Below are 15,866 nucleotides of genomic sequence, written 5' to 3'. Positions count from 1 at the left end.
CTCCTGGTAGATGTATTTCTAAAAGCCAGACTTGAGCCTGTAAATGTGCACAGTGTGTTTTGCATCTGTAGTTGATCTGTCAAGGAATTTCTTGTTTTGAGATTTACCTCAAGATAGCTGTCATTTTCCCTCTGACCACAGCCAGGCACATTGATATAATCTTTCCTTCCCTCTAGAAATTAGCCAAGTTACACTACTGTTGCCCTTTGTTGAGGGAAAAGCTATTGGTTTGCCCTGCAACTATTGTTTATAGGGAAGCAGACATCTTGGCACCCGTGTCACTGCTAGGCGCCTGGTTAGGCATGAATGCATGAGGATGCAGCAATAGAGGGAATAAATGAAATATTTAGAGTACGTTGATTTAGTTCTGCTCTTCCCCACCCCACGATCAGTTTATAACACAATTAACGTGCTTTCGTTGATTTATTTATTGCTTGCAGTCTGTGCACAGCTTCCCTCAAGGCTGCATTTCTGCTGTGAGGATAAATCCTTTTATGAGCACTCAAAACAATATATTTTGTCCTGGGGGAGGGAGGAAGAGAATGCAAGGGATGCTCACTGTAACAGCCTCATGGGGAAAGAATAGGCTCACTTGTTTAGAAGAAGAAGAAAAAACATTGTTACCTCATAAAGAGATACTGTGCCTCAAGAGTATCCCTAATGTGGAAATTGGTCCTACCATTTTCAATGGGGCTTCCTCCCAGGAAAGTATTGCAGCCTAATTTAATACTATCTGAACTGGTGACCTGCCCACCCACCCACCACCTGCTGAAGGGGTCCGCCAGGTTGATACCCTGAGGATCCTTGCCCAGGAACCTCTCAAACCTGGCTTGCAGGAGCTCGAGTGGAACTCTTTTTTTTTTTTTAAGCAATATTTATTAAAGCTTTAAGGGTTACAAAAAGAAAAAAGAGAAAACACAAAATTAAGCAAAAACAAGACAATGCATCACAAAAAGGAAAAAGAAAAAAACCCAGAAAAATAGAAACAATTAAAAAACACAACGAACATTCCCATAACTTATCTTTCATTTGCTTGTTTCCTTGACCTCCTCACACCTCCCTTTTTTGTATTCTAGTTCAGTTAGCTATTTCAGCAAATCCTTTCCATCTTTCCCAGTTTTTGTCCTATAATTTATCTTGATATAATCTAACTTTACTTTCCCTCCTTTCACCAATTAACAGTCTATTTTTACTTAATCATTTATAACATTTCTGCTAAAACCACATAACTTCATTCCAACATCCTTCTAACATTCCTTAATTTCGAGTGGAACTCTTGTCCACAAACACGCATGTGCACCCAAACAAAATCCTGGACAGTAGAAAAACTGGAAATTGCTCTGTACCCTTCCTAGCATGTTAGGTAAATGCTAAGTGCTACAACTTACTCTACAAGGGGATCACTACCCAGTTGAAAAGTGCACAGTTCCTGAATGGAAACTCACAAGATCAGGCACTGTATGCCTTTGGATTGGGACAAAGGTACCTATACTTGTAGCATATTGTTTAATTTGTAGACTCAGTCCATGTCAGAAGCTTGTGATTATATCAAATGGATTGGAGACTACTTTTTTTGCCAATTATTTTTCTTGATTTTCCATCATTTTTAACAAATCATCTCCAGATTGATACAAATTAATGCAAATTTAATACAAATTTAAACGCTGATTTCCCACCCACCAGGTGTTCCTTCTTTTTTACTCCCTCCATTGCTGCTCCCACTACGATAACTTTTCCAACTATTGTTTCAAAATCCATACATCCCTTCTCCCTGCCCATCGCCTGTACAAGTAGCAGTTTCTGCTATGACTTTTATACATTATTATAACTTGTCCTCAAAACAGTCTTTTATCAAAATCCTCTTTTATATATTTATAATCATCATTGGTCAATTTTAAAACATTTCCCTTCAATACCTCTTGAGTAACACTCTGCCTGGGGGGGGAAGTAGATTGGAGATGACCAAAAAAGCGAAAGTATGTACTGTAGTTAGTATTCTACACAAGATAGTGTTCTGGATTTGAAAAAAAATCAAGCTTAAGCAAGGGTGTGGTCAGTAAAAAAGGTAAAAAGGTAAAGGATCCCTGGATGGTTAAGTCTAGTTCAAGGCGACTATGGGGTTGCGGCGCTCATCTCACTTTCAGGCCAAGGGAGCCGGCGTTTGTCCACAGACAGCTTTCCAGGTCAGGTGGCCAGCAGGACTAAAGCGCTTCTGGTGCAACAGAACACTGTGAAGGAAACCAGAGCACATGGAAATGCTGTTCACCTTCCCACCACAGTGGTACCTATTTATCTACTTGCACTGGCGTGCTTTCAAACTGTTAGGTTGGCAGGAGCTGGGGCAGAGCTCCCATTGTGGTCCGTATGTGTGTTGGACACAGTTGCTGTTTTAGCAACAGGCATACCTTCTCCATAGTGATTGAAACCTCCATAGAACCTGCCTCTCTTTATTTCACTTAAACAAATTGCAGCAGGTTTGCCCAGTTTACCTCACTTCCATGTCTTTCACCCCCTTGCACTTTCACTCAGGTGTATTTGCCAGCGCTGTCCACTTGTCTGCACTCCTGCCCTTTTATAGAGTCTCTGTTTTGAATTTTTCTTTGGGGAGCTTTTGCCAGGGCCCAGAGGCTTGCATTTTCGTCTCAGCGTTTATTTTTAAATCACAATAATAAACATTCAAATGTACTTGCACCCCATTTCTTTTTGGCTGGTATCCCCTTCATTTCTCTACATTCCCATTGGTATTTATGTGTGAAGTAATGAGGAAGCATGATAAACCTTGTTGCTTCTTCTAATATGGGACGCGGGTGGCTAGCGCTGTAGTCTAAACCACTGAGCCTCTTGCTGATTGGAAGGTTGGCAGTTCAAACCCCCGCAATGGGGTGAGTTCCCGCTGCTCTGTCCCTGCTCCTGCCAACCTAGCTGTTTGAAAGCATGCCAGTGCAAGTAGATAAATAGGTACCACTGCGGCGGGAAGGTAAATGGCGTTTCCATGTGCTCTGGCACTTGTCATGGTCCTATGTGCACCAGTAGTGGTTTAGTCCTGCTGGCCACATGACCCGGAAAACTGTTTGTGGACAAACGCCTGTTCCCTCAGCCTGAAAGCAAAATGAGTGCCGCAACTCCATAGTCACCTTTGACTGGACTTAACCATCCAGGGGTCCTTTACCTTTGTTTTACCATCTTCTAATGTGCCCCAGAAAGGAGAGGAGGGTAATTAACTTTAGTTTTCAAGGGAAAGGCTGTGATTCAGTGGGTGGGCTCTGCATGCAAAAAGTGTCAGATTCAATCCTCAGCACCCCCAGGTTCAGATTGGGAAACATTCCTGCCTGAAACCTTGGAGAGCCACTGCGACTCAATGTACACAATACAGAGCAAGATGTATCAATGGTCTCACTGAGTATTTGTCAGTTCCCTGGGTTTATGACTAAGGCTGTGTACACACTAAACCTTTAATGCACATTCAAAATACATCCTTTCCCTCAAAGTATTCTGGACACTATAATGATAATAATATGCCTCCCATTTCACTGGGTTGCCCCAGCCACCGTGGGCAGCTCCCAGCAAATGCAAACAATCAAACACAGCAAAACACCAAACATTACAAACTTCCCTTCAGATGACATCTAAAAGTCGGGTTGTTGTTTATTTCAGGAGGGTGTTCACAGAGCAGACACCACTTCTGAGAAGACCCTCTGCCTGGTTCCCTGTAGCCTCACTTCCAGCAATGAAGGAACCCTTCACAGAATTACATTTCCTAGCAAACTACAGTGCCTAGAATTCTGGTGTGTGCGCGCGCATGCACCTTAAATGTGCATACTGTGTGCACAGCCAAAGAAAGAATATACGGACGTACAGACAAATGGTGGATAAGAACATAAAAGCCTCTGAGAATCTAAAAAAGCAACTCCTTTGGGTGCAAGAGGCATGTTCCTCCAGCCGTGCTCCCGCTATGTTCCTCAGCATGATGGATCTCAGCTTCACAAGGAGCAGGTATTTGTGCTGCACAAAGGTCACACCAAGGTGAGTAAAACCACACCCACCCTTTAAAAAAAAATGCATGTGTCTCTGCATCATCCCAAGGGAAAGCATCAAGAGTCAAAGGAATTCAGGCAGACTCTTTGGCTAGGTCAGAATGTCTCCACTCTTATCTGTCTCCAGCTGCTCAGGAGTCAGATAAAAGAGAATGTCCCAGTGCCATGTGGACCAAGCCAGCTCCTTCTAACAAAACAGTGAGGAGTGTTTAGAGCAAACATGAAAGTTTGCTCTTCAGCTCCCTCCCAGCCTCTTTTATAGCCAATCAGTTAAATGAGATGTGTCACAGGAAGCTCAGTAGCTGGAGCCACAAATTTATTAAGCGTGGTCTCTCCTGCTAGGTAGGCAGGCTTAGGAGGAAGGGAGGCCGAAAGAGAAATATTTTACCAAGCACTTCACAGCTCCCTGAACTATTTCACTCCTCGTGATTTACTGCAGAGCTAAAACAAATGGTGCATCACGTGACTTCTGCTCTGGTACAATCCTGCAACAACCCTCCCACCCATTTGTAAGTCATTCATACATGATGGACACAGCATATGGGGATGCTGTTTTATTGTATGCACTTTATCTGATTGACTAAACAATTCTGATAATCCTGGATGTAATATATCTTGATTTCAGGAAGGCTTTTGACAAAGTTCTCCTAGATATTCTTGCAGGGAATATATATTTTCCTTGCTGCAACATAAACAGCATTATTCAGAATAGAGGTTTGCACAACCCAGTAAGGAATATAATAGCACAATAAAACTCAAAACAGTAACCATTAATTGCACACTTATTCAAAATCCAATTAAAACTATTTAATTAATGCAACAAAATTGATGAAGTTGTTCCTGTGGTACCAGCTTTTCAAAGTCTTATAGTCATTTACACTCCCAGTGCCCGGCTGCCTTCACCTTGCCTCTTAGCTCTCCTCTAGGTAATCCCAGTGACCCACAGGGGGCAGTATCGCCTGCTTTGGGATCCACTGGTCTACACTGATTCACAGCAGCTCTCCAGGGTTTCACACCAAGGAGTTTTTCCCAGCCCTTCCAGCTCTTGGATTGAACCTGAGACATTCTACATGCAAAGCAGATACTCTACCACTGAACTATGGGCCCTTGCTGGACTTGAGATTCACGTTTAAAAATAGTAATAAGTAGCTCATTTTCAGTTGTACTGATGGATAATATCTTCAGTTAGAAACTAGTTGTTTGCTAACATGTTTTTCAAGGGAAGGTGGAAGAAGACAACTGCCCCTAACAGCATTCCCACCCACAATTTCTACCCACCACCCCAAACACCCTACTGGTATCAGTATGGTGGACCGCAGTGGGAGCAAGAGCTATTAGAACCATCCGGCACCTAGATGCACCGTAAATCTGCATACCTACTGAATTTATGCCACTGTAAGGTCAAAGCCATGACACAGGTGGTGCTGTGGGTTAAACCACAAAGCCTAGGGCTTGCCGATCAAAAGGTCGGCGGTTCAAATCCCCGTGATGGGGTGAGCTCCCGTTGTTCGGTCCCTGCTCCTGCCAACCTAGCAGTTTGAAAGCATGCCAGTGCAAGTAGATAAATAGGTACCGCTCCAGCAGGAAGGTAAACAGCATTTCTGTGTGCTGCTCTGGTTCGCCAGAAGCGGCTTAGTCATGCTGGCCACATGACCTGGAAGCTGTTCGCCGGCTCCCTCAGCCAGTAAAGCGAGATGAGCGCCACAACCCCAGAGTCGTCCGCGACTGGACTTAACAGTCAGGGGTCCTTTTAGCTTTAAGGTCATAGCCACAGTGCAAGATTTAAACATCTCAGTACATGCTTGCCATTTTTAGCTTCAAAAGGTTGTACATGAGCAAAGAGAAATTCTTTGGGGAAAAGGCAGCCTGGAAGTTGCTCAAAATGATGGATTTTGCTGTGAAGGTGCATTCTTTCTCAGATTACAAGGTAGAAGATAAGCCCTGGACAGCTGAAAATGGACTACAAAATGCAACTTTGTTTTAGCAAATGTTTTAAAATATTTTTCACTGCTCTTATTTATAATGTTTTGTTTAATGTTGAAGTTTTCTGTTGTTGTTGTTGCTGCTGCTGTTGTTGTTAATTGAATTTATACACTGCCCTATACCCAAAGGTCTCAAGGTTGTTCACAAAGAAGATTTCTACAGCTTTAATAACTAGGGTTTTTGTTGCATTATTACAGTATTTTGCTTTCCCGCATATAAGCCAACTTGCTAGGTGTGTATCGTGAAAGGTGGGGTAAAGATCTATTAAATAAATAAAATCTCCTTAGTTCAGGAGCATCTTTGTCCATAGACTGTTCTTGTAATTATATAGCTGCAGTTCAGTTTATGCAATCTGTTCATCTTTCTGACAGATCTCCTCTACTGCGATTTCCTTTGTTTAGAACGCTACAGGAACCATTTTAGAGACACTGATGCACATTTCAAAGTCTATGACATAAAATTTAGAAAGTGAGACAGTCAGCTAGGAACACAAGAATTTAATTTATTTTCAGGCTTGTGTGCAACTTTCACACCTCACACCCGCAGTTGCAGAAAATATTTATTGAAACCCAACTCCGCTTTGCACTTGTAATGGGTCCCTTGACATCTTGATACAGTTTAGACAGCTAATGAAAACACACAGCAAAAAGTGTCGCACAGTGACCTTTTTAAAATAATTTGATTTGGTTCAGACTCGGGTATGAAAAGCAAGGAAGGGAAGGAAGCCATCAGAAACTGGAGCTAGAGAATAGGATAGATGAAACATAAAGATCTGAAAGATTTGAGGGTTTGGTGTTTTTTTAATGTAAGAAAGTGTGTTCTCCTTCATAGAGAGCACGTGTTGCGGTGGGGGCCGCCAGGACACTCCAAAGTTGGGGGCGGGCTAATTGATCGTTGGCCACTGATGCAATTGGGGCTTCCCTTGTTGTTGGGAAGAAGTTAATGTTGCCATTTATTGATTGACAGCCAGAAATACTAAAACTCCTTGCACGAGGCTAGGGCTTCCTCTTTTCGCCCGTGCAGCGGATTGCCCGTCCCTCCCTCCCTAGAATAGGGTTGTTCGCTTTGACCTTGCTATGCCTGTCATGGGGTAGTCTGCTTTGGAGCGGGGGCCTGGTAGGAATTTTGTCCATCTGGCTGATTGGCTGGGGCCATTTGGTTTTTGCCTACTGCGTAGCAAATCATCACAACTTGTAAGGTTCGCGTTTAGGCATTGGTTTATGGTTTGTTGGTTGAGGGGCATGGATTGGCTGTGCCTGCCCCTCTAATGCTGCTGCTGCAAGGGATTCCGTTAAAGGAATTGGGGGCTAACTATTGCTTGTCCACTCTGTCAAGGGGGCTCGGGCCATAGCAATGAGCTCCTGGTTGCATTTCGGGTGAGGGCAGGTTCCCTGCTCCGCGTAACCCCCAAGTGTATTCCCCTATTCTGACTTTCACATCGTGCGGAATGTCAGTCTGTCCCCCATGGTGGGGGCAGATAGTCGCAACCAATGCCTACGAAACCACTCACAAAGTTGTATCTTAATAAAGTTGTGACCAAAATTATGCCAAAAATCTTAAACAAAAATTTCTGTGTGATGTGTGAGTTATTGGGGTGGACCTGGGGACCTCGACACGCAAAAGAGCTACCCTGTAAATCATATTATATGCATTTCTTTCTGGGCTGGGTAGACTGCCAGGGGCCACATAGCCGTGTCAAGTGAGGCCAGAAGCTAAAGGATGAAGGAATGAATGTAAATTTTACCTTTGTACAGCAGACCCTTCTCTATCCTCCATCTAGCCAAGCAGTTAAAGGAGACATTTTAGCTGGCCAAAAGTTTGAAAGAAGGAATGTGACTGGGGAAGAGGGGGTTGGTCTTGAGGGCCAGATAGGCGGGATTGGAGGGCCACAATTGGCCTCCAAACCCTGAGGTTCCCCACCTCTGGCTTACTTACTTTTAAATAATTGAAGACTGTCTGTCCAGGTTAATACCATTTCAAGGCAGCTTACAACATCTAAAATCCAGCAATACAGCAAAATATAAGCCTGAGAGATGATTTCTGAGCATCTCTTCAGATACCCAAAAGAGAAGTTGTCAGGGAACTGCCATCGGAGGGACAGGTGGTGGACAGGCTCCAGGAGAATAGGAGAGAATCTGCAGCAGAGGAAGGAACCAGCAGGGGGAGTGCAGGAGTCACAGCGGAGGGGAGGCTCTGGGATACTTCTAGTGAGAATAGCGAAGAGGTAACAAAACCCCCATTAGGAACTCCCACCCTTCGCCGGAAACTGTCACGCAGAGAGTCACGAAGGCGCATGTCCGTCAAACAGCTTTTATGTTGGCGTAAATTCCGTAGACGCCCACTGTCAGATTCTACCAGCGACTGACGGAGTCATGCTTTGGGGGCTCCGTTAGTGCCTCGGTTTGGATGACCAGCCAAACCCCAGAGGGATCAAGCTTTTACGCACAAGCAGCTCACTATCCCATCATAGCAATCTGACAGTCTTTGAAAGCAGCTTGTGCAAGCAGAGGGCATCATGAGCGAACCAGCCGGAACCGGAGGAGCTGGAGCAGGTCCAAGCCTGGAAGAAAGGTACAGGGCGTTGGAGGTCCAGCTGGCGCTGCAAACGGCGAGGCTCGAGGAGAGGAGGGCTCAAGATGCGGATAAAGGGAAAACCACCCCACTTGCCAGACGGGTGCCTGGATTGGTGCAGAAATTTGGGGGGGATCCCAGGAACTATCAAGCCTTTAGGACAGAGATGCAATATGCTCTCAATCTACTGTTTGATGACTTCCCCGATGAGAACTCTAGAGTGGCGTACGTGATTGGCCATCTAGAGGGAGGGGCGAAGGACTGGGTTCGGCCCCTGATGGCAGCCAATAATGAAATCTTAAAGGACACTATGAAGTTTTTTCGCGCCATGGACTTGATGTTTTCCAGCGAGATCGAGCAGGGGGTGGTGCGCAGACAGTTAATGGCGTGTAAACAGGGGAGCCGATCTGTACGTGAGTACTGGACTGAGTTCACCATGCTGATTCATAGACTAGGGTGGGACCTTGCTAGTGAACCTATTCAAATGCTGTTTGAAGAAGGTCTCTCTCCGGCAGTGAAAGATGAACTTTCCCGGGCGCCTAGGGCGGAGTCTATGGATCAGCTGACTAAATCAGCGCTGTCCATAGGAGCACGCCAGGAGGCTAGAGCTATGGAAAAGCGGGAAGGAAAGGGGGAACGTTGGAAGGACTTCCGCATTCCAGAGATTCCGGAGCAGCCTTTCCCGCCAGCAGAGCCGATGGAACTTGGAACAGCGCGCGCGCGCGCAGTTTCAAACACCAGTGAAGGGCGGAAGAAGGAGGGAAAGAGCGGCAAGAGATGCTATCTCTGCCAACAGCCAGGTCACTTTGCCAGAGTCTGTCCGCAAAGGAAGGAATGGCAAGGGATGGCGGGAACTGTTGGGGGGAAGGAGGAAGAAGAAATCACGGAGCAAGTAAAAGCCAACGCCTGGTTGCCAACATCAGGGCACAGCAGCCAGGCCAGGGAGTAGTGAATGTGCCCACGCCGGAACCTCCAAGACCAGCGCTTGTGATAGAGGTGTTGCTGGAACTGGCAAACGGACACCCACTGAAGATAAAAGCGCTATTGGATTCAGGTAGCTCATGTAATTTCATGAGTAAGGAGTTTGCAGCTGAACACCAGATACAGACTATCCCATTAAGTAAGCCTTTGCAGGTTACCACGATTGATGGGAGGGAGCTGTTGGGAGGAGAAGTGAACCAACAAACTGTACCAATGATAATGAGGGTGGCAAGACACACAGAACTGATAGCGTTTAACGTAGCCACCTTGGGAGGAGCTCCTATTATCTTGGGAATGAGCTGGCTGGCACTACACGATCCGCTAGTAGGCTGGCATCAGAGAGTGGTTTCCTTTGGATCAGCACATTGCCTAGAACACTGCAAGGAGGGAGAGGCTCAGGCAGGGGCCAGGGCCACTCTAGCAGGGATGGAAGTGATAGACAAGGGGAGGGTGCCACCACAATACGCTGACTTGATTGACGTATTCAGCGAAAAAGAAGCAGATAAACTGCCCCCGCACAGACCCTTTGACTGTCAAATTAACTTACTCCCAGGAGCACAATTGCCAGTGGGCAAGCTGTATGCAATGTCAGACAGTGAGATGCAGGAGTTAAGGGAGTTCATTGACAAGAACCTCAAGCGAGATTTCATCAGAGAGTCACGAGCGGTGGGGGGCAGCCCAGTGTTCTTTGTGGACAAAAAAAACACGGGCAGGCCCAGGCTTGTATGTGATTTCAGGGCCCTAAATGCAGTGTCAGAACCAGTGACTTTCCCTATGCCTAGAATTGATGACATTCTAACACGGGTGAGAAAAGGGAAAATTTTTACCAAGCTGGACCTTAGGGGGGCATATAACTTGATACGTGTGAGAAAGGGGGATGAGTGGAAGACCACTATGTTCACCCCCTTGGGGGCTTTTGAGTACCGGGTTATGCCTTTCGGATTACAAGCGGGCTCCGCCTGCTTTCAATCATTCATGAATCACGTCCTGGGGCCACTGCTCTACAAGAACTGCGTAGCGTTCTTAGATGACGTCCTGGTGTACTCAGAGAATGAGGAGCAGCATGTGCGAGATGTAAGAGAGGTACTGAGCAAGCTGCGAGAAAACCGGCTGTGGGTGAAACTGGAGAAGTGTCAGTTTCATACCAGGGAGGTGGAATTCCTGGGGTACCGGTTGTCTGACAAGGGATTGGCCATGGATCCCAGCAAGGTTCAAGCGGTACTGGAATGGAAAACACCAAAGACCAAGAAGGACGTGCAAAGGTTCCTGGGCTTCGGAAACTTCTATAGGAAGTTCATCAAAAACTTTGCCCATTTAACAGCGCCCATCACGGATTGTCTTAGTAGCAAAAAGAAATTTGTTTGGACGGAAGAAGCGCAGCGGGCGTTCGAACGTTTAAAGCAGGCGTTTGCGTCGGAAGAGCAACTTTTGCACGTGGATCTACAACAACCAATGAGAGTGGAGACTGACGCGTCAGACCGAGCGGTGGGGGCCGTTCTTCTCCAGCCGGGAAAAGATACGTCTGAATGGAGACCGTGTGCATTCTTCTCGCGGAAGTTGAACAAATCCGAGAGGAACTACACAGTATACGACCGAGAACTGCTCGCCATTCATGAAGCATTCCGGAAATGGCGGCACTTGCTGATTGGGGCGCAGCACAAGGTTCAAGTCCGAACTGACCACAAAAATCTGGAATACTGGAGAACAGCCCGAGTGCTGAACCAGAGACAAGTGCGATGGGCCCAGGAGTTCTCCAAATTCCACTTTGAGATTCGTTACGTGCCCGGCTCCGAGAACGTGAGGGCGGACGCTCTTTCCAGGAAACCTGAGTACTTAGAGGGGGAGGGAGCGCCTGAGGCAAGGCATGTAATCCCTGAAGACCGCTGGGTGTGTGGGGCGGCATTGGTGGGGCAGAGGGAACTGATAGAGGGTACTGAGAACGATGAATACGCCCAAGAGAAACTCAGAGAGCTCAGGAGGACAGAGGAGAACACAGGGGGGTTTGAAGAAAAGAACGGGGCATTGTATTACAAAGGGGCACTGTACATACCCGATGGGGAACTGAGGGGCAGAGTACTCAAGCAGTTGCATGACAGCCCCACAGCGGGACATTTTGGACAGCACAAAACCATGTGGTTGGTTACCAGGGAGTTTTGGTGGCCCAAGGTGAGGGAGGACGTACGGGAATATGTCAGGGGTTGCGACAGGTGCCAGCGAGCGAAAGGAGAGAGGGTGGCGCCAGCGGGGCTATTACAACCCTTACCCACGCCAGAAAGGCCATGGGAGGCAGTATCCATAGATTTTATGACGGACCTGCCAAAATCCAAAGGCAAAACAGCTGTCATGGTGGTGGTAGATCTATTAACCAAGATGTGTCATTTTATAGCTTGTTCACATGCGGTCACAGCGGAGGAAACCGCCAAGTTGTTTGTAGAACATATTTTTAGGTTGCATGGCGCCCCCTTGAGGGTTTTGAGCGACAGAGGGAAACAATTTACTTCCAGGTTCTGGAGGAAACTTATGAGCTTACTGCACGTAGAACTCAATTTCTCAACTGCCCGGCACCCAGAAACAAATGGGCAAGCGGAAAGGGCAAACGGGATTTTACAACAATACCTGAGGTGTTATGTAAAAGACAGAGAAAATGATTGGGTGGATAAGTTACCTCTAGCAGAATTTGCCTACAACAACGCGGAGAACGTGTCCACAGGGATGAGTCCCTTTCTGGCAAATTATGGGTGTCACCCCCGGGCATTCCCAGGAGAGGGAGGGGAGAGGTGGAGCGTGCCGGCGGCGGAATATTTTTTTGAAGAGATGGAAGCGATCCACCGTCAGCTTCAACTTAACTTAGAGAAAGCCAAGGAAGAATATAAGAAGCAAGCAGACAGAAATAGGAGGGAAGGTGAAACTATAAGGGTGGGAGACCGGGTGTGGTTATCCACCCTAGGACTACCGTTCAAGGGCGGGAGTAAGAAATTGAGACCCAAAAGATTGGGACCCTTTGAGGTCATACAGCAGGTCAACCCAGTAGCATTCAAACTCAGGCTGCCCAGTCACATGAAATTACACCCAGTATTTCACAGGTCATTACTGTCGCTGTACCGAGAGGGACGTGAGTGGGGGGAGCGTGAGAGAGAGGCCACCCAAACGCCCGTGATAGAAGAGAGAGAGCGCGACATGAACGTGGCAGGAATCATTGATTCCAGGTGGAAGGGGAATCAGGTGGAATATCTGGTAGAATGGGAGGGGGAAGTAGAGTCGGAAAACACTTGGGTACCAGCACAGGTAGTCAATGACGAGGTCTTAATAGAAACATTTCATCAGCGTTTCCCAAGAAAACCGCAACCCGTGGCACGATTTAGAAGGGAACACTTTGGGACCACCGATGAGGAAGGAGAGTTTGAAGGGTTCCCAGAGTCAGGGGTGGGTGAGGAAGCCGACTCCGACGAAGAAGAGGAAGACGGGGAGAGAGACGGTACGCCGTGGCTAGAAGTGTTTGAATCCTCGGATGACGAGGAGAGTTCCTTCAGGGGCTTTCCGCCCTCACCGCCAGTGGGAGAGGAGGCGGGAGGGGGTGAAGGGGGCCCTGGGGGGGAGGTGGATGTCAGGGAACTGCCATCGGAGGGACAGGTGGTGGACAGGCTCCAGGAGAATAGGAGAGAATCTGCAGCAGAGGAAGGAACCAGCAGGGGGAGTGCAGGAGTCACAGCGGAGGGGAGGCTCTGGGATACTTCTAGTGAGAATAGCGAAGAGGTAACAAAACCCCCGTTAGGAACTCCCACCCTTCGCCGGAAACTGTCACGCAGAGAGTCACGAAGGCGCATGTCCGTCAAACAGCTTTTATGTTGGCGTAAATTCCGTAGACGCCCACTGTCAGATTCTACCAGCGACTGACGGAGTCATGCTTTGGGGGCTCCGTTAGTGCCTCGGTTTGGATGACCAGCCAAACCCCAGAGGGATCAAGCTTTTACGCACAAGCAGCTCACTATCCCATCATAGAAGTAAAATCCAAAAGGAATGAAATTGGCTCGCTCTCACCTTTTTAAAATTTGAATTTCCTGACTGATTTCTGGGAACTTAACAATCAGAAGCCCTCAAAGAAATAACATGCAAATAGCTTTTTTAAAAAAGTCGTTGAAAACAAAGGTTACCTTGTGGAATATATTTTTACTTTATGAACTTTGTTACAGAATTAGCACAAAATACATTTGAATAGCTTGGTGGAGGAAGAGGTAATTCCGATAATACAATCAGGGTCCAACCTGCATAAAATCCATTATGCAGCAGATGTAAGTTGAGATCTTCACAAATTCCTACTCATGGATGCTAATTAGGAAAACTGCATTGATTAATTAGGAAAAGTGCATGATGAAACAATATTCTTGAGATACACTGGTGCCTGTGGTACTTTATAACTCTATCCCATCTTTCATAATGTTGTGAGCAACCCCGGATGTTCGGTCTGAGATGAAATAAAAGCACATATCTAAAAAAATGTCGACTGTGATTTTATATAATACTCTTAACCAGTCTTGACTTGGGGGTGTTCTGCTACTGCTGGCTACTGAGGAGAGTTTTTGATTCCACAATCACAAAACATTAATAATTTGTTAAGATATGTATATGACTTTTTGCTGCCAGGAGGCTGTGCAATTCTAGTAACGCTTTATTTCATCTTCACAAGAAGTCTGTGGGGTAGGTTGGGTTAGGGATTGTTAATACAGCTATACATTATTACAGCATATGTTTTTATAGTAGATTCTGTTTACCTTAGTGTCAAAAAAGTCTATTACTTTTTTTGAACAGAGCAGATTCTCTGCCTTCCTCGAGCTAAACGTAGATTATAAAATTTTATCAAAGTGACACCCATGTAAAATAAGAGGCGCTTTGGAATACTTTCCAACTGTATTTACTAGGGATAGTACTTAGTAACTGTGTCTGGCAAATCACTACCTGTAGACTGTAGATTGGGGTAGAATTTCTTATTTAACTGTGCACAGAGCCATGTAGTTTGGTGCAATAATATAAATGATAGCAGCAACAGCAACAGCAACTCCCTTTGGAAAAGATTTTGGCAACACTTCTTTTAAAAAGTGTTAGCCTTCACGCTTGTGCATTTACAAACACCAGCTTTGCTCGGATGCCAACCGCCATAACCATTTCTCGTATTCCAGATAGCTTTATACAGAAACTAAATACAGAAACTCCATAATAAATGTGAACAGTAAGTACTATGCTGAGATTAAACACTATTTCTTTTTTTAAAAAGAGGAAGCTGTCACAGTCAGCGGACTAACACAGATCAGATTGCTACAAAGTCAAGAGAAATAGCCTTATAAGGATAGGAGAACCCTTAGCAATATGTAATTGCAGAGGGGGAGATTTGTTTATTTTATTTAGCCAAATTTGTATGCTGCTTAATTATAAAAAGCTTTAAGCGTTTTACATAAAATGTAAAATATGCATTAAAAGGATCAATAAAAGTCAACTGTTAGAAACAAGTTGGGCTGAGTCTCCCGTCCCCTTTTTTATTTATGAAGTAAAATGACATATTAAAACACATGCCAGATTTACATCTGGCTGGGCTTGCTAAAACAAAAAAGTTTTTGCAGGTGCCAAAAGTAGTACAGGGAGTTTCAGAGGGTAGGTGCTGCCATGTTGAACAACCTGATTCTTTACAAAGAATTGTTGAAACAGTGATCACTGTTAAAACAGGATATTAAAAGTACATATGCTTATTTTCCTCTGTGAGATGTTCAGAACATAGCAAGCTGCCTTATGCCAGATCCCACTGACAGCAGGGGTTTCCAAGAGACCTCTTTGATATCAGCTGATTCCTTTTAGCCTCTGCTTGTGTAAAGGTAAAGGTAAAGGGACCCCTGACCATTAGGTCTAGTCGTGGCCGACTCTGGGTTGTGGTGCTCATCTCGCTTTATTGGCCGAGGTAGCCAGCGTACAGCTTCCAGGTCATGTGGCCAGCATGACTAAGCCACTTCTGGCGAACCAGAGCAGCATACAGAAATGCCGTTTACCTTCCCACTGGAGTGGTACCTATTTATCTACTTGCACTGGCGTGCTTTCGAACTGCTAGGTGGTCAGTGCACAGGGGCTAGCATAAGCATGTTCACAACCAAAACTAATAAGTGGCTGGGTGTTGGGATACTGCCAGGGAGATAAAGCCCATCATGGCCCCCACGTCGCCTCCGGGCGATCCATCGATCTCCCGTAGATACAGTATCAGCAATTAGCGACACGAGCTCCAGAAAATAGCTTGCCACATTCCAGAGCTGATGCACA

At 45.9% G+C, this 15,866-nt stretch overlaps 1 long non-coding RNA gene across 1 annotated transcript in view; it reads right to left on the bottom strand.

The window, feature by feature from the left end:
* Positions 1-15,866, bottom strand: part of LOC310826833 — a 338,675-nt gene that overhangs the window by 208,124 nt on the left and 114,685 nt on the right. The window lies entirely within an intron of this gene.

This window comes from Podarcis gaigeae, assembly GCF_964106915.1.
Source record: "Podarcis gaigeae genome assembly, chromosome: 11".
In the NCBI taxonomy this organism is placed as follows: Eukaryota; Metazoa; Chordata; class Lepidosauria; order Squamata; family Lacertidae; genus Podarcis; species Podarcis gaigeae.
This window is presented reverse-complemented; position numbering and strand designations above follow the sequence as displayed.